The following is a 24,842-nucleotide window of genomic DNA, read 5'->3' on the forward strand; positions in this document are numbered from 1 at the left end:
TACAGTTCTTAGCTCAGAGAGAGCTGTGAATCTGACAAAACTTCCAGTGCACTAAACCATAGATGGTTTCTCTGCCATTGAAGTTCTTCGCATCTTCTTGGAAGCCTTGGTTCTTAGTTCTTGTCAAGCAAACACATGACAGGTAGAAACTAGAAGCAGTAAAGACTGGTGTGAAAGAAATTAAAAAAAAAAAAAAAATCAAAACTTGTAATGAGGGACTGTTCTGGAAATGGAATAAGGTTCAGGTAGGACTCTTACCTCTACTAGAAGAATTGCTTATCTGCCTTAAAATATAGAAGTCCTTCTAACATGACTGGAGGGCCTTTTCCCTGTTAGAGACTTCACTCAGTGAAAAGTTGTAATTAACGGGAACACCAACACGTAAAGGTAATCAGCAAAATGGCTGCCAGCTTTTTTGTCTACACAGACTCCTAGTTCATGTAGCAAATTTCCAACAATCAAGCTCACTCTCATGCAGGTTTGGATCATGGGGAGGGTCTTGGGCTGCTACTGCTAAAAGAGGTATGAAAATATCTTAGTCCAGATCTAGCAGACGTTGAGCAGCTCCCAGAGCCACTATATGTTCTACACGTTAGATGGTACCACACTTGGGGCTACTCCTGGTCTTACTTTAGATCCACACCACAGAGCTATTTCCTATTTCTATTTTGATCCATGTGCACTTTTAGTTCTTGAGAAGCACGTTTTGTGTTCCAGTGAGAACTGGAGTAAATTTTTACTCTTATTGACCAATATTCATTCTAGCTTCATTTTTGTTTGATTCCAAATTTTGGCCATTAATTTGTCAGTACAGTTTGTTGCTCCAGGATATAACTCATTTGTACTCTGAATTCACTGAAGCAGTCTTTTTCAGCATGCCAGAGACATGGCTCTAGTTTGTTAGGCAGCTAGAGCTTTTATTCAAACCCCAGCTTTTGAGCTTAAGCTTTTTCTCAAAAGCTACTGATGATTTCCAAATCTAACAAACTAGTTTGCTGGCAACCTTGTTTTAGTTATATAAAAAGCATTTTAGTTCCAGTTCTTATTCTGTTCCATGTACAAACATTTCATTCTAATACTGCCAAACCTTTGCCACTCTTTTTCTAGTTCCTGTTAATAAAATGCATAGCTTCCTGGTCTGCATCCTGTTAGTGCTGACACAGGCTCCTAATATCAAGTACAGATTCATCCCTCCAAGGACAGGAAATGTTCTGCTTTGCTGATTCAAATCTGAGCAGAAATAACACAGCCTAAGAAAGTCTTAAGAGAGAAAATTTTAGCAAAGAATATGAGAGTTATGAATGTAACAGTCGGAGTTATAAATGAAAAGGAGAGGAAAATCTGGCTTGAAACTGGTCTGGAAGTCCTTGATAAATTGTAACAGTGATAGTAATGAAACAGCCCGAGAATTCAGCCTTACATCAGCAATCTTTTTTGTATGTTTTTTCTTCCTAAAGTTTTGTTATTTTTGTTTGCTTGGTTTTTTGTTTGTTTGTTTTTTAATTTATTCTATGCTGTATGACTTAATATTAGATAAATTGGTGTGAGGAAATTTCAATTTAATACTATTTAACAAAGATTTTGTAAGCGTTTTTGTAATTTAATGTTGCTGATAGCTTGTGTGTGAAGTTGCCCCATGAGGATGACAACTTTAAATCTGTTGTTTACCTTGTCATTTGTGTTCATTTGCCTAAATGCTGTAAGACAACTGAATCCATTAATAAGCAGTTGAAACAATAGACTACGTGGTTAACAGTGGCTGGTTCTTGAAAACACTAATATTACAGAAACTGCCTATGGAACTGACAACTTCTAGACAAGATGCTAAGGATTGAACTCGGATGTTCCTTTCCAGGTCATTGGATTGCTTTGGTTTTGGGGATATGGCAATTCTGCATGTAAAGACAGGGTATTGTTCTTTAAACTGTGCTATATAGGGTGATCATCATACTAAATGTAGCTGAATTTCACAAATTAACAAATGGACCCTAGAAGTCATTCAGCTGAAAAGAAAAATAATTTCAGATGGGGGGACTTTACTGGGATGTAAGTAGAGGCATAGGATAAGGAGATAAAAACCGAACAAGTGTGCTTGATAAAGGGAGACAAACAAAGACAGGTAAGTCCTCAGGTTCTTAAGTTTACAGTTTCTTTGAGTAGCCTAGCAAATCACAGTACAGTTGAGTGAAGTTCAGGGGGCTGCTTTGCCCACCTATCTACAAAATCATCCTGTCTCTTTCCTAGTCAAAATTGAATATCCTTTTGCTTAAACAGGGTAGTGCAATGGATTTACTGTTTTCTTAGGGACTCTAGCTGATTTAGCATGACTGGGCAGGATGCTTTCCTTCCTCCGAGCTTGCTAATGGGCAACAGGAAGTGTTGCCTTCTTTCCCTGCTCCCAGCCTGCTGCCTCTGCAACATCCCCTGCCTTCAGTGACAGGGCTTCCTTGCCGGATTCCTGCACACATATGCACACACTGCTTAAAAAAAGAAAAATAAAAAAAAATAAAAAATATATAAAAAAATAAAAAGGAGAGGATAGTCCAGATATTTCTGATGTGTGTAACAGTCTTTCTTCTAATCTGTTATATACCATGCATAAATAGCTGCCATATTTTACCTAGTGGTGAGTGCATTTTGGTTGTGGTGGACTGTGGTGGAATAAATAACTTTGTTACAATAATTATTATAGCAACATACTATTTGGGCCATGTAGACTAATTAGAATTTTGAAATTGAAATCTGTGAGAGTGAAGGAACACTGGAAGAGGTTGCCCAGAGAGGCTGTGGAGTCTCCCTTCCTGGAGATACTCAAAACCCACCTGGATGTGATCCTGTGCAACATGCTCAAGGTGACCCTGCTTGAGCAAGGAGGTTGGACCAGGCAATTTCCAGAGGTCCCTTCCAACCTCAACCATTCTGTGATTCTGTGAAAAGTAATAGTGTTGACACCTTTGGGCTTGAAATATATCAACAGATTTGGTGCATTCCCACTTGCGGGGACTTTTTGAGTTCTAGCTGTCATGTTCACGTTTCACCTCTGTAGTAATGGACTTCTCCCTCTGATGACTCAGAGGAAATAGTCTCCACCCAGTCTTTCACAGAATAAAACACAGTAGTCCCCTACTTTTTTCCACAGCAGAAAATCACAGCGACTGTAGAGCAAGAATTTAATGTAGCCCCAAATACTAGCATGAAAATGTGATTAGACTGGATTTCATTTAGCCTGTGACCTCATTTGAAACAATTGTGACCTCACTAGTTATAAGAGCCTGCTTTGGGAACTACTGCTTTATGTACTTCCAAATAGCGGATTTGTATTTCTGAATTATATTGCCACCTTATAGCACAAAGCAGCATAGATTCAGCATGCCCTGAATAGAAGACTCGGGTTATTTAATTTCTGCATAGCCTAAGATAAGGGGCATGGATCTATTAGAGGCAGCATTGCCAACCTTCTCTCCCCTTTACTGTCTTCTTTGCATCAAAAGCTATGATTGTATTTCATTGCAGTGACTTCACACCAAATCTGGATTTACATTGGGATGACAGCAGAATTTGACTGCTAATCAAAGCAATGCTAATTTGTATTGTAAAATTAGCTTGTTTCCTTCTTGATTTTCACTAATTTACATAAAGTTACAGACATATATGATGCCTTAAAGGTGCATAAAAACAAACGCCCCTTTCCTGTAGAGATTACAATCAACAATAAGAAATAAAAACACAGTATAAAGAAGTACTGCCAGGAGGAAATGGATTTTTTTCCATGGACTGTGCTTTTCTATGGGACATGCACTCAGTAATTTTTAATCTACAATCAGTCCAGGTTAAGTACTTTGTTTCTTTTAAAGATGTAAATAGCAACGCCTAGTGGATTAGCATAGAAACACTTTATGGAAGAAATGCCTCTTACAAAGGATTTGAATGGAGATAGCATTGTGATTTCTTCCTAAAATCTTATCAGAAAAGAATTCACAGCGGAGAAGAATAGCTCCTGCCTTTTCATCACAGTTATTTTCAGAAAAACAAGTACTGAAGACAGATAAGGACACTTTCTGGTAGATTATTCCTATTATCAAATAGCAACTTCACTCCACCCTTCCCTTGTATTTGGCTTTGTACAGAGTGCCTGAAGCTACAGTTTTGTTGCAAGACTACCCTCAGAAAAATCCCCTGCCATTGTCAGACATGCTAACAAAAGAAAGAAATGTATACTTCTTACGAAGAGGAAGACTGTAATTAACTGCTATCCATCAAAATTAGGAGAGGTACCTGTTTAGGTTGAATAAAAGTAAATGTACCTTTCCACTGTACCTTAACTGGCTGCATGTGCTGAAACTGAGCCATGGGCACATCCAGTAGCACTTTTCCTCAAGCAGAAGTTTCAGCTGAGATCTACATCCCTGTCCAATACTTAAGAGAATTTCCCTGAAGATAAAGTAATTGTTTCAACTTGTTTTTAAGTCGGAGCTCTCAGTTTTTGTAATTCATACGTAGGTCATGTTAAAATTAAACAGATGTTTTATAATTTTTCCCACTGGCTTTTAGTCTTTGGATTAGCTCAGAAAGGGGCCTGTTCCCACTAGTGGAAGAGCTTTGCTATCAACTCCAAGGACAGCAACTTCTGTTCTGTCTCCATCACCATTATGCTTCCTCTGCTGACGGAAAATAGGACTCAGAATCTGCTGGGTAGATTCACTTGAATAAAAAGCCTGCAGGATAAACCCACAGATCCTGTAGCTTGTATGCATACAGAATCCATGGTTAATGTAATTATTTCCTTAATTACTAGAAACTCATAATTCCTGCAGTTGTGCAGGGAAATTGAGTACATGCATCACACGTAGATGGCCAAAGAAAAGAAAGACAAATAAAATACGAAGAATACAAATAAAAAGACGTGTTTTCATACATGCCTTCTCAGTGAGTGATACCTACAGCACCATAACGTGTATTAATCACAGAATCACAGAATAGTCTAGGTTGGAAGAGACCTCCAAGATCACCGAGTCCAACCTCCGACCTAATGCTAACAAATCTTCCACTAAACCATATCCCTAAGCTCTACATCTAAACGTCTTTTAAAGACCTCCAGGGATGGTGACTCAACCACTTCCCTGGGCAGCCTATTCCAGTGACTAACAACCCGTTCAGTAAAGAAGTGCTTCCTAATATCCAACCTAAACCTCCCCTGGTGCAACTTTAGCCCATTCCCCCTTGTCCTGTCACCAGGCACATGGGAGAATAGACCAACCCCCACCTCGCTACAGCCTCCTTTCAGGTACCTGTAGAGTGCAATAAGGTCACCCCTGAGCCTCCCCTTCTCCAGGCTAAACAGTCCCAGCTCCCTCAGCTGCTCCTCGTAAGACTTGTTCTCCAGGCCCCTCACCAGCTTCGTAGCCCTTCTCTGGACTCGCTCGAGGACAGGCCTACACAATCCTATCTCTACAATCACAGACACTGGGCAACATTATAAAGGAAACTGTCATCACCCAAGAATTTAACATGCAGCTTATGGCTTTTGGAGTCATCAGTCCTTACTGGAAATGAACAAAGACCAGCATGAGCAAGCTTAAGAATTACATTGAACTCCTGTTTCTAACAGCGGTAGGCAGTTTCATTTATCCTCTGTTACCTCATTTGTAGTTATGACTCTTCTCCATTCTGGAACAGAAACCCAGAGGTCAAAGCACAGGATTAGGAGTCTGGTAACTTAACTGCCCCCTTAACGCTAGTTCCTGTGTATTGTGGCACTGCGGAGATGGTTGCACAGCGTTATGAAGGAAGGGGTTCTGCATCACAGTGCTGAGGTGGGAAAAGTACCGCTCAATGGAAATTGATGCTGTGAAGCTATGGTGCAGTTTTAATGAGATAAATACTATAATCTAAATGTTCCTGTCAATTGGGAATGCACCTTGTTTGTAAGGCTACAAGAGTAGAGGGAATGTCCATCATTCAACTTTAAAGGGCAGTTTCTGAGTAAAAACAGCTAAGGTTTTGACTGGCTGACACTGAGACAACCAGGACTGAAGGAAGCTGGAAATTAGATCACAGTAGTAGCAAAAATAGATGACGGAGCAGAGCTTTGAAAAGTCCCTCAGAGGGAAAGCTTTGGGCCAGAAAGGAAGTGAGAGGAATGGAGGGTGCTGCTCATTAAGGGGAGGAGATAGGAAACAATGATGCTATTGTGGCAGTGGAGCCGATGAAGGTCAGAGAAGATAAACTCTGTTTTGCCTGGTTGCAAAACACTCATGCAAGTTGGGAATTTTTAGTGAAACAAAGAGTTGGGCCAAGGGACATTGTGGCCAGGGAGTGTGGTGTATTTGTGTGAATTGTAATCTACAGTGCTTTCATTTTTCAAGTGAAAAGCAGTGCCTTCAGCAACTTTATGCAGAGCATATCTGCTTATGTCTGTTTTATATCTGAAGAATTAGCTATAAACCTGAAGATCTGGAAAAAAGCCTGTCCTAGCTGTGGTAGCTGGAGAAGTCACCTCTGGACATGGAACAGGCAGCAAGCTATCAGGGCTAGCTCTCAGGAAGAGATGGAAAGCTGACTATTTCCACCCTTGAATACAGGCTTCTGTGAGCCCCCAGTTGAAGAACCGTGTCCAGTCTTTAACTGGACATTAGAGACAAAAGTCTGAAGGGCACAGGACCATAGCTGGGTCTTGTGGAAGTAATGGGGACAAGTCCTAACGGGGCCACCATACTAAATTGCTTTTGCAAAAGTTGCTTATAGGAACCTGTCTCCTAGGAAACAGTATTTGTCTGAATTAACATTCTTTACCTAGCACTAGATGTATAGAATGTGCCTGGGTTCGCTGCTGTTTAGATTTCCCTCCTTTAGCATTCCTACAGCTTGCCAGAAAGTCTGCTTCTGCAGAAACATAGGTTAATTAAACACATCCGCCCATTAGAGCGAGGAGAGAACATTACAGTCTGGCCCAGAGCTACCTTCTTCAGCTGTCAGCACTGAAAGACACTTGGAACCACAAGTTAGTCCTCAAGCAAAACTAGTTTCAGCAGAAACTGCTTGTTTTAATGAACACAGCAGTCCTTCCCCATATGTACAGTTTGAGCTTGTACCTGCCTCACTGTACCGAGTTCCAGCAGGAAATGTACCACTGGTATTTTGCAAGTTGCATGATCCAAGATATTTGGATCTTTACAGTGCCATGATTAACACATAATGAGGAATGTTGGAGAAAAATGTACCTTGCCTGCATTGCTAACTCCACCTTTTATAATTAATACAATTTAAGGTAACTGATACAGGATTTTTTCCGTCATTTGTGACATTCCTTAGCTTTGTACCACTCACTGTGCTTGCACAATAGAATTAAACTGGTTGACTACCTCATCGTGCATTTCTTTTCACTTTCAGTGCCATTTGCTGGTTGTAATGTGTAAGCAACATACTACCACAAATACTTTCTCAGTTCTCCAAATGAAATGTATGTAACAATATAATTATTATATTAACTCTTCAGAGTAGCTGTATGTCTGTACCTCAGTTTCCTTTCTGCTGTCTTATAGGGAATGAAGGAATACAACACATACCTTTCACAAACATTTACTGTTGCCATGTGTATAATCCCCACCACTGCAAAGAACTGACATTCCTAAAATGTTTCCGTTCTGTGATGAATCAACAGCAGAGGGCTGTGATAGGCCTATTAGCAAGCAATGACTAGTAATGAGATTACTGAGGTAGGCAGGATACATGGAGGTTTTCACTGACAGATTCTTAAATAAATTTAACAGTTAAAATAGGATGTCCATTTAATCATTTAGACTGACTGCTCTCTTCAACAATAGAGGAAGCAAGTCCAAAATTCAAGGCCCATCTTTAACAGAGCTCTTCTCAAATGAGACAATATATTATACATCATCCATTCTCATTCAGATTATCCACGAGCTGATCCATCCTTCACTCCTATTAACTGAATGGTTGCTGCAGAAAATGATTCTCTGCCCATGAACTGTATGTGCATTCATTTAATTTCAACTGTTCTATTTAGTTTTGATCAGACACAGATCACAAAGACTTCTTTCTATTTCTACCCTGGAAGAGAACACCTAGGCACATTGTAATTTCAAACCTGCTTTTTACCAAATATTAACCTACACTTGATTAAAATTTGCAGCTTCTTAAACATTATTGCCATCACATTTGGCCGGTTAGTCATAGGACCTGTCAATAAAAGGGGACATGAGTGAATAGCCATGGAAATGTTTTAAATTGTTTGCATTGCTTTCTCAGGTTTGGTTTCAAAGTCTGTGAAGTCTCATCTCCTGTCCACTTTGTACTGGACAATTCAGACAATTCGTGCCTGGCTTTCAACAACCCCTTTGAAAGGCAGCATCTCTAAGACCTGATAGATGGGTGCTGACACAGTGCTCCTGCAAACTGTTGCTCACTTGGCATCAGGCTGTTTTCTGAAGTCTGTGAGGAAAACACCTTTTCTCTAACAGAAACTGAAAGCAAAGCTGGAGCAACACTCCAATGACACCAATGACAGCTGGCCACTGATGACAGAGCCCTAGTGACAAGTATAAAATATGCTTTTTAAGAGAAGATAAACCCAAAAGAAAAACAACATGACCCTGGAGAGGAGACAGGATGGCCTCTTGGAACATGTCCCCAGGACTTGCTACCTGGAACCATCTGCGTAACCCCCAGTTCAGCAGGCAAGATGTGACTCTCATTTCTTTGCAAGTACAACATGTTACATTACTTTAAGTTGTTTCTATAAATACAGTATGCTAAAGCTTATTTAATGATTTTACCACCTAGGAGTGTTATTTGCATTCAATAATGAAGCAGTTGAAATTTTAAGGTATTTTGTTGTTAAATTGCAATGAAGTTAGAAAGGCTGCTTGCCCACATTCCCCTTTCATTACATATGGTAAAAGTCCTTACAGAAATCTAGGAGCTGGCTACAGCCTTGTGCTGCTTGTCTCACATGTAGCAAAAATATATGACACAAAGCATTATATAAGCCTGTTTAACAGACAGCTATGTTTAAATCCAGGTTTAATAGGGAACAATGTATGGTAATGTTACTGCTGTTTCCTCTCCTGAGTCTCTCTCTGTCTTGTGCCTATGTACATATTTTCTGGGCCATTTATTCTTCCCTGTACTGAAGAATATTATTAAACAGGTAAGATAGGGAGTACTGGAAAAAATATTTATGTCCCATCAACCCAAACAAAAACATGGAGTGCACTCAAAAAGCTATAAAGCTATTGGAGCATGACATTAGCCTGAACACAGGAACTATTTGTTTAAACAAGTTTTCAAGGTTTGTACATCTTTATGTACTAGTTTATCCTGAGATGATACAGCATATCATTCAGAATTGCACGTCTAAGCAGATATTTCTTAAGATGCAATTTCTTTGTGCTTCAGGCTACATTTTCATTTAGTCATGACAGCGTAACAAGCAGTCTATCTCTTGCATTCTGTGGGGCAATAACTTCACTATGCTTCATTTAGTAAAGCTATGGATATTATTAAGTGGAACTGCTGTTGAGAGTATGAAAAAAGAGTATTGCTACATTGATATCAAAGAGATTGCCATGAGTTTTAAGTGTGTTCCTTATCCTTTTTTCTTTTTTTTTTTTTTTTTTTTCCTCCAGAGATCTGTTTGTGTATATTTTTAAAGTTCAGGATTACTGTAAGCAACATGTATTCAGATGCTATATCTGAAGCTATATCTAAAAAGGAAAAACTAAAAAAGTCCTAAGCATGAAAAACTTTTGCAAATATTTCAGCTGCTTATGTGAAATAAAACACAATAATCTAACACAGAATTGAGAACAAGTATTTTAATAATTTAAGGAGTTTGCTCAACTTTCGAGTTGTCTGGTTTAATGATTAAAATACAGAGCAAGGAACCAGAAGACATAACCTCTATTTTCAGTGTTAGCACTGACTCACCGTGTGATATTAAGCAAGTCACTTAATTTAACTGTCTCACTCTCCATCTCACCTGTAAAATGAGGGAACCTACCTCACAAGTTCTAAGTGAGATTAATTAATTAAATGTTTGCTGCACGCCTAAAAGTTCTTGGATGTAAGGTGGTGGAAAATTTATTATTAAACACATATATAAACAGGATACAAGTGCAGAGCTGGGTGGTTTCTATAAAGGAAACTCATTTCTCTTTCATCTCTGAATTTTTTAAGCATGACAACAAAATAATTAACTACAGGAAAAACTGTGGGTGAAGCCCTTGAAAAGAGTTTTTAAATTGAACATAAAAAAGCATAGCCACAAACTAGACACTGACTAACATATAACTAAGAAAAAAAATATATGATTCCTTCTTCAATAGGGTGCAAAATTAAAGACAAAGGTGACTTTTTCTCTTATAATCCAGAAGTAAATTTACATCTAATGACAGTGAAAGGCAGCAGATTTAAATGTGGAGAAAGGAAATAATGTTTCTTAAAGAAAAAACATTGTTATTGAACTCATTGTCACACGACATTGTTGGAATGAAGATCTCAGTGAATTCAAGAAACAAATGTTTATAAAGAAATGTGAATATCCATTGTGATATTTTACAAAATGAAAGAGTTAAAAAACATCTGTGTTGCACAGCACAAGTTAACTGTTGGCTGATAAACATTAAAAGAATCTGCTGGGAAGCTCTTTGAACAGATGAACACCCTGGGTTTACCTGCAGCTGTGGCAGAGCACCTAGCACAGGTCACTGGGGAGGCAAAACTCTGGAGCTGGTGGGCCTGTGGCCACATCTCAGTCAGCAACACCAGCACTCCGTCGGCTAGGCCGCACAGATCACCTTCTACTCTGACCATTGCTACGCTGAGAAAATGGCGGGTTTGTTCAGTCACAAAATTAACTATGTCAGCCACAGAAGAGAGTCCAGCAACTTTTAACTAACGAGGATTTTCTGCCTTGCGTTCCCTCAATGGCAAGCTCACAATGCAGCTGAGATAACACAAAGCAACAATTTTTACTGACATTGTTCTGTGGCCTTATGAATAAGCTGATCAAAACCACAGCGGGCAAAGGAGAAATTGATATAGTGTGATCAATGACACATTCAAAGGTTACATATTTCCTGGACAATTGCTTACACCCAATATTTTTGGGGGAAAGGATGCAACTCATCTGCACTTTTCTGAAGCCTTTTATTGTTATCTTGTATATTCATAAACATCACTGCTGCTTTCTGTTGGTCCCACTCAAAACAGAGTGAGGCCTTGACATGAACCATGATTGTGAACTTTTCACAAAGCTTTGGCATGCCGCTGGTGCATCTTACTCTGGCAGGGGCACATGGACAGGAAAATTCATGTGCTCTGTCCCCTTAAAGGCAGCCTTCTAGGATAATAAATAATTTAAATTATACTACTTAGTAAACTTAAATGCAAGTGAATTATTGACCTTCATTGTAACATTTTTTACGCTGTGAATTCCAGAAAATACTAAGCTATTTATCTACTATAAATGTAATTATAAATATATATTTGATATAGCTAATAAGTTTCTACCCAGTTAGCATTGCAGAGACATCCAGACAAAATCTTAGGCCCTCCACCAAGAATGGCAAAACCTTTCAATTTAGCCCTCTTCATTACAGACCTAAAAGACCAAGTTGGAGAAGTACAGAATTAACAGCAACAGCAAGGGTTATGTAGCTATATTAAAAGGAAACAATGACTCACAGTTAATATGTTTACTTGGCCTGTATGCTTCAGGATGAGTGAATATTAGTATAGAAATCTAGTTCTTTTATTCTCTTTTTATTTAGCTTATTACTAGCTAGTACTACTGCCTTGGTTAAGTCAAACAAGACTAAGAATAAACAAGAGGTGCTTGTCACCCAGCATTACCACAATGCCACGTGCTCACTCCGAGCTGCTTGTGTATACATTTTAGCAGCTGTTTTTTCCTGTCCACAGCGAACGGGTAGGTTGCCTCATAGAGTATGTGCGCCTTGTCCTTTTCCTGCACCCAGCCCATATCTGTAACCCTCTCTCTGCAGCCTGAGAGCCTTCCCCATTGCTGCTATCCCTCTTCTCACCCCAGCTGGGCCAGAGAGCTCCTTTTTCTTCTCACCTCAGTGACCGAAAATGAAAGCAAGTTCGCCTTTCACGTGTATGTCTGTCCCAGGCTGCACACACATAAATACATAGGTGATCTTTCTTCAGTGCCACATTACAAGCTAGAGAGATCATCTGCTTTCTTAGCTGATACTCACTGTGCTTAAGAAGGGTGTTCGTCCTAGAGCAGCAATTTCTCAGGGAGCGTGAATCAGGCAGAGGATGGCAGGGGCAGCTCCGCTCCCGTTTCCAGACCAATTCACCCGGTGACTGTGGCTGGACTCCTCCTAGTGCCTCACGGAGCTGCAAGAAAAGGGAAGGGCTCAGGATATGATATCATGCGCTCGTTCTGAAAACAAGGAAACTGTTGTAGATGATTGAAAAAGTAACAGCTTCAAAATTCCTCAATGGCCAATAACAGGGAATTACTTTCCTGCTTCGCCTTCCCAACCCTCTCCAAAAACCGTTTCAGTAAATAAAAGTGATAAATTTAGGAAACAGTATTTACCTCATGACTAGGACTAGCTGAAGAGATGTATTAGAGCTGAGCCACCTCAGAGCGTTGTTGTGTTCCCTGTCACGGTCTGTTGTCTGTGCGTACACCACATCTCAAGCTCTGACCTTGCTGCCCAGAAAGATACGTTCAGGCAAACACACGTTGCCAGCTCCCTTCAGCTACAGCTGGGTTTGCATAAGCAGCAAGGACTCCCAGTCATCCACTCCTTGGCAGTACCCAGACCTGTTTATTGCCCTTTGCAGTGAAAGTAATATCGTCTAAAGCACCTAAGTGACTTAGGAATCCAATTAATATTTTCTAAAGCAATGTAAGCAAACAGGCTTGTAAATCTCTTGGAAAGTCAATGTGATTTTGTGCAGATTTGTTAGGGTAAGTTTTATTCCCTAGATCTCTTTCTACTTGCAAGCCTACTTTAGAAATAATAATCCATTTGCAGGGCTATATTATTATAAATTTATTCCACAGACCATCATTTATGGCCTTTAAAAAAGAAATCAGTAAACACTTGAAGCAAAGCAGATGTCTGAACTCAACACAATTATTCCTAACCTGAATTTATCTTTGAAGTATGCTGTTTCTGTTTCAGATCTGAAGAAGCACCTGCGTGCCTAAAAGCTTATCTTTTTTTTTTTTTTTTTTTTTCCAACTTTATCAATTGGACTAGTAAAGGAGTCACTTATTTTTCTCTCAAGTTGCCAAGATATTTTTATTTCTGTTGTAATCTCATAAAACAGTATCAGAAGAAAATTTGCTACAGCCTTTGAGCACACAACATTTTTATGTTGTTTGGAATTGCTAAGTACTCTGCTATGGCATTGTGCTTGCCTTTCAGATTTCTTTTTTTGTGTTAAGAAGTTCCCATGATTTTTTTTCATGTAATTCATCCCAGATTCAGCATTAAGACCACCCATGAGTGATATATTGTAGTTTACTGTCATTTTCAAGCTCCTGTATTGGCCTTTGGCTTAATGGCTTGGATTTGGGGGAACCTTATCATATGAAAGCAGTTTAATTATTTGGTATTTTATGTTTCAGTATTCATCAGAAAAATCCTTCTACTGTGCTGTGCAACAGGGTGTTGCTCTTTCAGCTCTATTGTTTGAACAGAAATATTTTGCTGCCGGATTTCTTGTTCTGTTTGTGCGCTTTGTTAGTGGACTTTCAATTTCAGGAACTTGTTCTGTCTAGGAGCATAGTGGAAGAAGAATACTTTGTAATATTCATAACATTTATTAAACAGATGATAGTAGTATCAATGCTTGTTTATCCAGTGGTGATGTGTTGCCTAAATAAACCTTTTAAAAGCAGTAGGAGTGAAATAAACAGGAACACAGAACCATTTTCTTCATAAAGACTCCAAGGGCTTTTCTAATTGCTGGTATTTCTGATGCAAGGATTAATTGTCTTTAGTTGTTCTGTGTAGTGAAGGACATTGGAAATTGCACAGACATAAGAAATTGTGAGGCTGAGGAGTGTGATTTAAAAGCACTGATACATTTAATTTTGTAGAGTTTGAGACGCCCACTCTCAAAAGCGGAGATACGATTTACGTTACATTTCTGCAGGAAACAAAACAGGTGGTAGCTTGGAATATTCCAGCTGAGGATATTCACAAGACAACACACATTAGTAACAAGGCCTTGAGTCCAGGCAGATGATGTAACCACAGGCATGTTGATATTGATCCTCTTCTTGGTTCTCAACTGATTTTAACATTTATCTGACTTCATCCTGAATTACTTCAGTGCAGGAAAGATGAAAAGCAGACCAATTCTGCATGGCTCTGGTTTAGTTTGTGGTATTCCTTTTTTTCTCTTGCCAGAACACCACCAGCAAGAGATTCTTGCTTCCTCTCCCTATTTTCCTTCAATTTAGAATTACTGAATCATTAAATAATTTTGAATAGAAGGAACCTCTGGAGATCATCTGGTCCTTTCCCTGCTTGAAACAGGGCTAACTTCAAAGTTACGTCAGGCTGCATAGGGCCGTGTCCAGTCTGGGTGTGAATCCCTCCAGGGGTGGAAATTCCAGTTTCACACGGCATCCCCTTTGAGGGTTGAGCCACCCTCACTGTGAAGTCCATATGAAGTGTAACTCATGTTCCTCTGTGCATGTATAAGACTGTGGATGTTCTCCCACATTAGCATAAGCAAACCTGGATGGAGAAATAGCTTGGGAAGGAGATGGGAGGAAACTACAATATGTGGAAATGAGGGAGGGGAGAAAAAAAATTAGTTTTACAGAAAGCAGGAGGAAAGTGTTGAGTAGAATGAAAAGGGATCATGGCAGGAAGAAAACAAAGGCACGTTTCACAGGGCAGGAAAGGTTGTGTGTGGGAGGATAACTTGGGTAATCAGAAGGCAGCAGCAGGACCATAACTAAACTGGTCACCACCTCCAGATTTGGGTACCTGTCACATCCCTAAATAAATTTCCAACAGTGTGTCATAGCTAAAAATACCTTGACAGTTCAGGCATGAAGTTGATTACAGGTGCTTGCAGATCATTTTGCTTCCTTAGGTTGCATGTGCAATTTCAGTGGGATTGTACACTTCATGTTTAAGATATTGCAGATATTTTTGTCTTATACTGCTTTCTGTTCCAGAGAAATTGGCCTTTTGGTAGCAAGTGGTACAGGTCCTACAGCATACAAGCACAGACATGCCTGATGTTTCTACTGGGGTTATATCTATAGACAGCTCCAGTTTAGATCACAATTAATCCTCTCAGAGGTCTCTTGACTGGAATGTGCTTTACAAACATATGCTAAGATTATTCCTCATGACATACTTTGAGATTGTTTCTCACGACAACACCAAGGAGTTGGAGCAGTCATGAAAAATTTTAGTTGAGTACTATGATGTATAAATCATTTTCCAACACTAATAAAAAGGAAAAACAGAAATTGAAGAAGAATTACTTTTCCTTTGCTGATTACTTCATTGCTCAGGAAAAATTCAGTGTGACTGTTAAAACTGCTTTCACATGTCCAAGAGCAACACTAGCTGCAACTGCCCTTTGCAGCAGCATTAAGCAGAGAGGAATATGGATACATGAAAAGAGGGAAAAAGTCTTTAGGACAGGTGGGATGAGCTTGTGTTCCTAAGAACTAAAGTCTAGGTGATTAAGAATGCAAAATCATTTTTACTGATGTAAACATGTTAACTGATGAATCCTCACAATACTGTTTTGAAGCAGGGAAAGCTTATGCCTTGTTTTGACAGGCAGAGAAACACGGACAGAAAAGGCTAAGTTCTTACCAGGATCCTTGCCAGCTTCTTTCAAAGTAATTTCCAAGGAAGATCTTCCCCTGCAGAAATCTGATAGCTACAGATATCTCTCCAACTTTCCCTCTGGTACTACAAGAGAACAGAGAGGGTCATAGTTGTTAATGCTATTGATCTGGCCTTTTTTGGAGCTTGGACTGGATTATAATCTGAGCAGAGAACAAGCAGAAACAACCTTTTCTATATGATGACTCAACTTGCCAGAGGAGGATTAGTCAAAGGAAATTTGTGTCTGTCTGTACTAGTTAGAAATATGTAGCCATCAATGTGTAAGTCAAAGCGATGCAAACTCAAAGCTGTGTAGGGCAGCAAGAGTAGAAACCTGAGTTGAGCAGTCATAGCTTTTTTGTTGTTGGCACTCCAACATCAACAGACGTAAAAGGAGAGGAATCCCAGGCTGATTTCCAGCACTGTAAGAGACCATTAGCCTGAAGGATGTCAGGTATTGAATCTCACCTCTCCCTTTTGCCATTTTCACTCACAATCTGTGCAAGGCATACTCCAAACTGTCCCCAACATACACTCTCTTTTTGCTTAAACTTGGGTCAGTACAGGATTGCTGATTTTTCCTAGGACTTTTCACAAAGGAAATCCAGGCTAAATCTTAGGTAACTTTACATTCATTTTATACTGCCTTATTAATTAGTAAAGTGGTTGGGTGGTAACCAGAACCTCACAGTAGCAAAAGTAAGTGAAGATTTAAGAAGTAGTTACCTTCCCATTCAATAAATATTCATGAAAATGCTTTTTCTTCACTCTGGTAATTGACCCCACTTGCGTCAGGTACTTCACAGGCCTACTTCAGCTTTGCCACTGCTTCTTAGAAGTGTCTGGAATAGAAAGACTTGATTATTTGTCAGCTAAAATAAATTCAGTTAAATTTTCCCTAATACAGATAAAATGTAGCCTGAACGTTGTCAGCAATAGGGTTTGGGTATATCTGTGTTCACACAGCATTTGGAAGAGGCCCAAACAGCAAAATCTTTCTGGAAGCTCTCTTCATTGTAGCTTCTCTGTACAACAAAGTGTTGGAAAAAAAAAAATGGAGACAAGTGGGACCTCAGCAGTGTAACTGTGTGCATTCTAGTGTGCCTAGAACTTCAGGAGTTTAAAACTATGAATTCTATCATGATAATAAAGGTTGCTAACAACTCTGGAGAAATGCCTTCATTAATCTTAATAATTCAGGGGCTATCATATTCTCCGTATGTTCACTACTTGTTAATCCCAGGAGGTTTATAAAGTCCCTTCTTCCAGTGTGCCTTGATGAACCAATAAACTTTGCAAATTTAAACCCACACAACATCAGCCTAAAACGCTGGATCCAATCTCTGGGTTCCAAGCTCCTAACACAATCTTAAGCGTTAAGTTTCTAGGTTGGCCCGTTCAGAGTGAAAAGGGAAGACAAAAGCCAAAACCAAAACCACAAGTATAGCAAAGGATTTTCTTTATCACCAACCTTAAAAAACCTCTCAACTTACACATCTTTGCAAAATAGCAAGTCATTTGTCTTTTCTCAGTCTGATCGCACTCCTGTGGCTTCCAAGTTTTATCAGCATCTCAGGTGAGATAGAATACCTCCTGTTGCTCTCTCTAGATTATTTGTCTTACTATTTGGCAATGATTTGCTCTCATCTATGGAGAAGCCTCCCTCTTTATACATAGACTGCTTCCTTTTGTCATTTACTCCAGCAAAAATACTCCAACTCCTCCTTTGTAAATTAAATTAGTCATTTTGTGGGGCTGGGGTAGGAGCGAGAGACATTCGGAGATAACAGCCTTTGACTGCTAGGTGTTGAGAACATTAGTTGTTCCAGGAAAGGTCAAGAACTGTCCCTGGACTGTGCTGTATAGTAGTTGACATATAGTGCAGTATAATAATATAATAGTTGACTGACATGGTTGAGGTCAATCTGGACTTTCAGTACTCAATACAAAATACAGATTGGCAAACCTAATATAAACAGGATCACAATACAAAAAGAGCTTACAATTTGATGTAGATATTCTTGCTTCTATGATATGCATCTCATCTTTTGAACAAAAGCTATAGGAAGACTAAATCATTATTGGTTAGGATAAGAAGAAAGGAGGGAGAGAATAACATGATTCAGACTGGGTTACTTGCTAAAGAAAATAATTATTTAAATATTAAAATACAAAAAGCATTGTACAGAAAGGGAAGTTCTCTATTTAACTACTCTTTGCAGTTATATTTAGTCATTGTAAGTTATCAGGTGTCACTTGGTCTTATTAATTGCATCCTGAATTACCATGCATAAAATAAATGTGTTCACTTGAGGAAAAAAAGAACAAAGAAGAAAAAAAAAATGCATAAAGGCTGTGATCAGTGATTTGTCTCTGTTTATTATCCATCCCTCCTGTACCTCAGCTTCTCCTAATGAATTAAAATATTCAGTCCTCCTGAAAACAGGTAGTAAATACATTTTAACCTATGTAAGCTTCAGTCTGATCACTTTTTCACAAGTAGACAGAAACACAAGACTAAAACTCATCACAGATTATCCTAGTCTAAGATGAAGTCATTTCATATATTCAAACTGCACTTCAACCACTTGCAAGGCCTTCAATATTCACTGAATTGTCTGCTTTGCACAACAATGCACCTTTTTGAGGTTATCATCTTCATTTGCTATATTCCATTGAGCCACTAGATGTCCCTCGTTCCTTCATAAAGCTGGAGAAATGAGAAAATCATAATTAACCAGAAACTAAGTTGGAACGCAAGCTGTGTAGAAGCATTCACAGTACGTAGGATTTTCCTGTAATTAACACTGGTTCTTTAATAAACTCTGAGTGTGCCTGGGAATTCCAAACACTGATGTGCCAAACACACAACCCTATTCGTGTTTGGACAAAGTGCATATAGGCCAAATACAAAAATGGGGTGAGGCTGAAGAGAACAAATGTAGAAGGCTTTGAGCAAAATAGGCTACAACCCCCTGGATCACAAATTAAACTGGGTCATTCCATTCCTGACTATTCATTGACAACAGCATTTTCCATATCCACGTGTTATTACAGCCTTTTCTTGTTATTTGTTAAATAAAATGGCACAGTCTTGGCAGTTAGACTAGATCTTATTTAATCAAAGAATGCATTTGACTGTGGCCTAGTTGGGGTATGAGTGGGCCACACCACTGTGTCCTTTTAGATAATAACAGACCAGATGGGGAATGCTCACTTCAGTATTAGACCGTGAGCATTGGGCAGTGCATAATGGACATGATAACAATAATGACATTTGCCACTGGTAATGTATCAAAGCAAAGTCAATCTCTGCTCTGAAGGAGACAAAATGTTTCACCAAGTAAATTAGTATCAGGAAGCTGCTTGTAACTGCCCACAAGCTGTACAACTCCCTTTCCCCTTCCTGCACTCTATCGGCCTTAAGCAAGTTTCCTCTGTGCACACAGGCCTGACCCCATGAGTTAATTTGTACCATCAGCACTTTGCAAGACCCCGCCACAGAAAGTGCTGCATCTCTAAATCCATTCTGAATACTCTTCCTCAGATTAGGACTCATTTCCTTAGTAGTTTAATTTCATGGACTAGAAGAGAAAGGTCACACTTCAGACAAAAACTGAACAAACCCTACCTCCTGGCGAGTTTTGCTTTTCAGTCATGCAAGTGGTGGCAAATTACACCTGTAGAAGAAATAGGGCTCTGGTGGCCAAAAGCATTGTCATTTTCCCTCACCAAAATGCTTGTGGCAGAAGGTCACAGCATTTCTTTTCACAATTCTCTTTGAGATTGTGCCTGAAAAACAAGGCTGCTGCCATTTTCCAGTCAGGATATGGAGGGGTCTGCCATTTTGTGCTACCAGTTTCCTAATGACTGGGTGATACAGACTGTCACTGACAGTCAGATCATGGCACATGCCCTCAGTATTAGTTATGCTTTTAATGTCTGAGGATTTCAGGGTGAGCCTAAGCATCTAAGTGCCTTTACGAGTCTTGGTTTGGTTCTTAAAGATGAAGGGGGAAATTGTACAGTTCTCAATGACATGTTTGTCCAAGGCATTGTCAAAGCACAAAGAGCTGAAAATGTAATAACTAACTCCTACACAAAATACTTATGGTCTTCTTTACTTGAGGTCTTTGAACTTATCTTGTACTTCCCCTCACCTCTCCTCAGTCCGACTCCACAGGAGCGAGCAGTTGTTGAAGGCCCAGCGTATACAAAGCACCAGCCATTTCTGACTCTGCAGCCACTGCATTGCCTGCAGCTACTCGGATAAGAGTTACGACAATCTAGCGATTAATATACTACATATTGGTGACCAGCTTGCCCTAGGCCATCTACCAGTGACATTAGAATCAAATCCAAAGCCCAGTGACTATCAATGTGAGATTTTAACACCGTTTTGAATGGGATTCATATCAGATTGTTATTCCCAATGATAAAAGATAAACCATTGCCAGACTATAATTCTTACAGCCCCAAACAATCCTTGGTGCTCTTTCTAGTGCTTGATAGCTCTGCTCTTACCAGTTATTTAACTTAGTGTGAAGCTAAATGTTGTTGTTTTGTTTGTTTGCTTTGGTAGACTAATACGTACATTAAACAGGATCTTCTTTCCCCTCTTTACTCTCATTGCTAGCCATCTTTTTAATAAGAAACTGAGAATTCAGAAATTGAGAGAACACACTGACCTATTGAACTGATTTCACTCTTCGGCATAGCTGACAGGAAAACGGCTGCCTTAGCTCAGGATTCCAGGAAGGAAAAACCAGATGTTTCTTGGCTGCATTTCACAGATGTTATTCCAGTTTGCAACAACATGTTAAGATGCATATCCCAAGAGTATATGCATTTCCAAAGTATTGGAAGAATGAAAATGTGGAAATTTCTTGCAAGTCCTAAAAAGTAGTGCCAAGCATCCCTTTTTTCTTTATTTCCTTTTTTTTTTTTTTTTTTTTTTTTTTTTTTCCAAATGAACTTCTCCAACTTTAGCATTCCTGTGGCTGATGCATACAGCAGAACATGCAGTGGTGCCTACATGCATTAGATAACCAAACTGGGTAGATTAGCACTGCCACAGACTTAGCATGTTACCTTGGGCAAATCACTTGATTTCTCTGGATCTCAGTCCTTCACTTGTGCTACCTGGAGCTTGTAAGCTCTCCACAACAGAGTGTCTCTCTCAACTACCAGAATCTACAATATCTAGTGCAAAGAAACCATAAGTAAGTCCTGGGTTATTACCATAAAACAGATTAAAAAAAAATAAAAAAAAAAATCTACCAGCTACTCAATAGATGGAAACAGCATATAAAAGAAAGTGGGTGAGGCATGAGTTCTTTATCGGGTAATTGCAGATCATCCCATCAACTGTGGATGCTGCAAGTCCCAGAATAAAGTTGAGGGATGGAAGGGCAGAAGTGTGGGAAGACAAGAGTTTCCAGCCTGTTCTCTGAACAGATTCAGGTTGAGTTGTTCAACCAAAAAAGCCAATCCTTAATTAAGAGCATCTTCCCAGAGTAACCAGATTATACTGGGGCCATGATAACCTCATGATAAAAATAAGACAAAACTAGGGAGGATAGGAAAGGTGTCCTTCAACATGCCTACCCTGAACCTGCCAGGTTTGCCTCTGAGTACATTTAGCACAGGTACAGGAGCTCTCCTACCAAGCATCACAGAATTAGTATGATATTATTCTCATGCTACAAATAGAGATTTAAATTGACAGCATATGTGTGATAACCAAAAATATAAGTTAAAGATCCCAAGTCTGTAGAAGTGTGCATTTCCCAAGAATAAACCTTAGCCCCTACTTACATGATTGCCTTCTTCCAGTTATGTGAAGTAAATCACAAGAGCTGGCTGTGATAAAACACTCTGAGCACTTCCTTCCCTGGCTGAAAGCAGATATATACTTACCAACCCCAAAATAGAAAATGGTTCAACTTATGTTAAATCCTAGATTTTTCATTGGTTTTAGAGAAGGTGAAGATGGAGAAGGTGACTTCGCTGAAAGAGTTCTTGACTTACCAGATATTCCTGATATCTGTACAGATTCAGGTTTGGGAGAAGCAAAGCTCATTACAGGACCAACAGAAAAGAAGCAGAACAAATTTCATGAAGATATTTCCCTGATGTTCAAATGTATTTACAGAAATTTTCTGGTATTCTCCCATACCCTTCATTGATACATAACACATGTACAGGAAAAGTTAAGCCAAATATGTTATCTTTATCAAAGAGTTCTTGTGGACATGATTCAATTTCACCAGAGATCTGAGATAACCACAACTTGTAAATTTAGTCCAAAATTGATTTCATTTCAGAAAACTAGATTTAAAAATAATAATAATAATAATAATAAAACACTTTCACAGAATTATGTGAAAATATTTGAGTCATTTTCCAACTATTTCAAAATAAAAGTCTAATGTTTAGGATTCAAACATTTTGAACATAGAGACTAGACACTTTAAAACAAAGACTTCAGATGTTGACTTTTGAAATGAAGATAGCTTCTTGTTTTGCAGCCAGACAAAATTATTTTCTTGTATCTTTATAGAACGGTGTATATGATATAGCAGGTTTAAGAGTAAAAAAACACTGACAGGTAAAAGAATAAGGGCTGATTATTAGAATTTAGTGTAGTCTGTAACAACACAGAAGAACTGAAGCTGGGTGCCCTTGGTCTTTCATGACCACAGTCTCTATGCCTTAAGTTTCATAAATTATTCAAAACTTTATTGATAGAATTAATAGCCAAAATACTGCTGCTCAACATCTGTTTCATATTCTTCTCCCAGTTACACTGGTGCAACTCTAAATTAAACTGAATGCCTTATGTGAAGTCACTCCAAATTTATGATGGCATACAGGAGAGTGAACTTGGTTCCTTGACTTTAAAAGATGTCTGTATTTGCAGCCAAATAAAATCACAAATGCTTATATACTCTATGGCACAAGAGTGCCATCCAGCGGATGTTCCTAAATGTGGATTAATGAGAGAAATCCCCATAGAGTTGATTGACTAGTAAATGGCGTGGGTTATACCTGCTAATCTGGTAGCTGCACATCCAAACCATCAGCTAGCTATTGCTGGACTGAGATGAGCACTTCTATTAAAAATGAGTAATTTGAAGTACATCGTTGCTTGCCTGAATGTAGGAACATGCTGAAGACAGGTTCCTGGGCTGGCTAGGCTCAGAGGCAGTACCATCACCTCAACACACACTACATTGCAGCTAATAAGCTCCACTACTTTTCAGCCCTTTCTGATAGCATGGCGTTACCCAGTTCTGATCAGTGCTAATCTAAGTAACCTTGCACTGAGCTTCACTACCCACTGTAGTATGTCCTTTGCAGGGTCACAAATGAGAGTGATCAAGCTTTGAAGCTGGGTTCAGGTGAATACTTTTGTACACAGACATCAATGTGACTACTGATCTCTCTGATCTGCAAGGAATGGGCCCTGAACTCAGACCTTCCACCTCCTGGATAAATGCTTTACCCACTGCAGTATATCACAAAAATGTCTTTTAAGAAGGAATGGGTTCAGTTGCATTTGTGAAGACTCGGCCCCACTGGCACACATTACAGGGATTGGAAGATTACCTCTTGAACTGAGCCACTCTGGGGACATGCATGGGTTTTAGCTCCTGTTTGAGATATGAGCGTGTGCCAAACTGCTCAGCCTTGTTGAACTGATACAGATCTGGGTACTTGCAGAGAGGTTCTCCATAGCCAAGTAGCTTACCTAAAAAAATGTAAGGTGGCTTGGGAATTCAGGCATGATGCAAGGTCAGATGCAGCTCACTGGGGCTTTTTACCTTTTCTGTTTTAGATTTAGGACCTCAAATTCTGACCTCAAATTCTGGTTTTTGGACTTGGCCTGTAGCCAATAAAATAATTAAAAAAAAAAAAATGTATTTCATGCTGATTTTACTGATCTGCCTTATTCCCTGTCTCACCTGCCCCCATCCATAATGTTTCCCTTTGTAGTTAACTGTATCTCTTGCAATGCAGATGCATATGAAAGATTATGAATGATTCATGGATTTGTTTGGCCTGATTGCCCACAGATTAAATCATTTTGTACAATGCTCCTGTTAGTGTTCTGCATTTATCTAAACAGAAATTAAATTATTTGGGGATCTGAGGTAACCATTGCAGATAATACTTGCAAGACGGAGAGCTCATCCCAGTAAGTAGCCGTGTCTGCAATGGCCTCCTCAAGAGATGTAGAAACAGGAGGAAGGATACTTTTATTTCTGGGTATAGTTCCCCTTTGATGCATCTCTTGCACTAATATTTGAGATCAGATACCAAAGATTCAACTTGCTCCCATAGGCAATACAGCAGTTGAATATCTCCCTTTAAAGTCTGCAAGAGACCAGTGGGCTGTATATAAAGAACTTGATCATTTAGCGTGGTTTTTATGGTCTTCCACTTCTGAGGACATTTTACTCTGTTTAAGAATGATCAAGTATGCACTAAAATAGTAAAAAAATGAACTATTTTACTTAGAACTGGCTTAGATCAAGTAGTCACATTCAAAACTATCTGAAATATTAAGGAGCATGCAAAAGAAATTCTGCACAAATATCTGCCATAGAAGAATAAACACTTGAATGCTGACAATGAGATTCATTCATTAGGAGTAAAATTAATGTAATTTTACCTGTGATTTTAGCATGGTACAATTGCTCTGAGACTGTGAGAGACCAGTAAATCACCTCTCTGTATGTTTTGTAGTGATCCTCATATTATAGATATGTAGAAAAATTAAACAAACCGCCATTTATGTTTCTTAGTTCCACAAAAGAAAGCAAAAAAGCCCACCCACACAACTCAGACATTTTCAAATAGATCTGATCCTTTTTTGTTAATTAAACCCATGCCCACAATTCAAAATTTAAGAAAAACAAGTCCTCCATTTCAAAACAAAGCAGAACCTAAAGGCTTATGACC

The 24,842-nt window shown here is 39.0% G+C and overlaps 2 protein-coding genes across 3 annotated transcripts in view; one reads left to right on the forward strand and one right to left on the reverse strand.

Moving 5' to 3' along the window:
- RALB (RAS like proto-oncogene B) overlaps nucleotides 1-12,387 on the reverse strand; it is a 43,555-nt gene extending 31,168 nt beyond the window's left edge. Inside the window, exon 1 of one of the 2 annotated variants that reach the window (XM_035330998.1) lies at nucleotides 12,243-12,387. The gene's annotated coding sequence lies outside the window, so the exon portion shown is untranslated. The remainder of the gene's footprint in view (nucleotides 1-12,242) is intronic. The other variant, XM_035331001.1, reaches the window with a different exon arrangement.
- LOC118169603 (leucine-zipper-like transcriptional regulator 1) overlaps nucleotides 8,566-24,842 on the forward strand; it is a 33,892-nt gene continuing 17,615 nt past the window's right edge. The window contains exon 1 of the mRNA XM_035330994.1: nucleotides 8,566-8,696. The gene's annotated coding sequence lies outside the window, so the exon portion shown is untranslated. The remainder of the gene's footprint in view (nucleotides 8,697-24,842) is intronic.

This window comes from Oxyura jamaicensis, chromosome 7 (assembly GCF_011077185.1).
Source record: "Oxyura jamaicensis isolate SHBP4307 breed ruddy duck chromosome 7, BPBGC_Ojam_1.0, whole genome shotgun sequence".
Lineage (NCBI taxonomy): Eukaryota > Metazoa > Chordata > Aves > Anseriformes > Anatidae > Oxyura > Oxyura jamaicensis.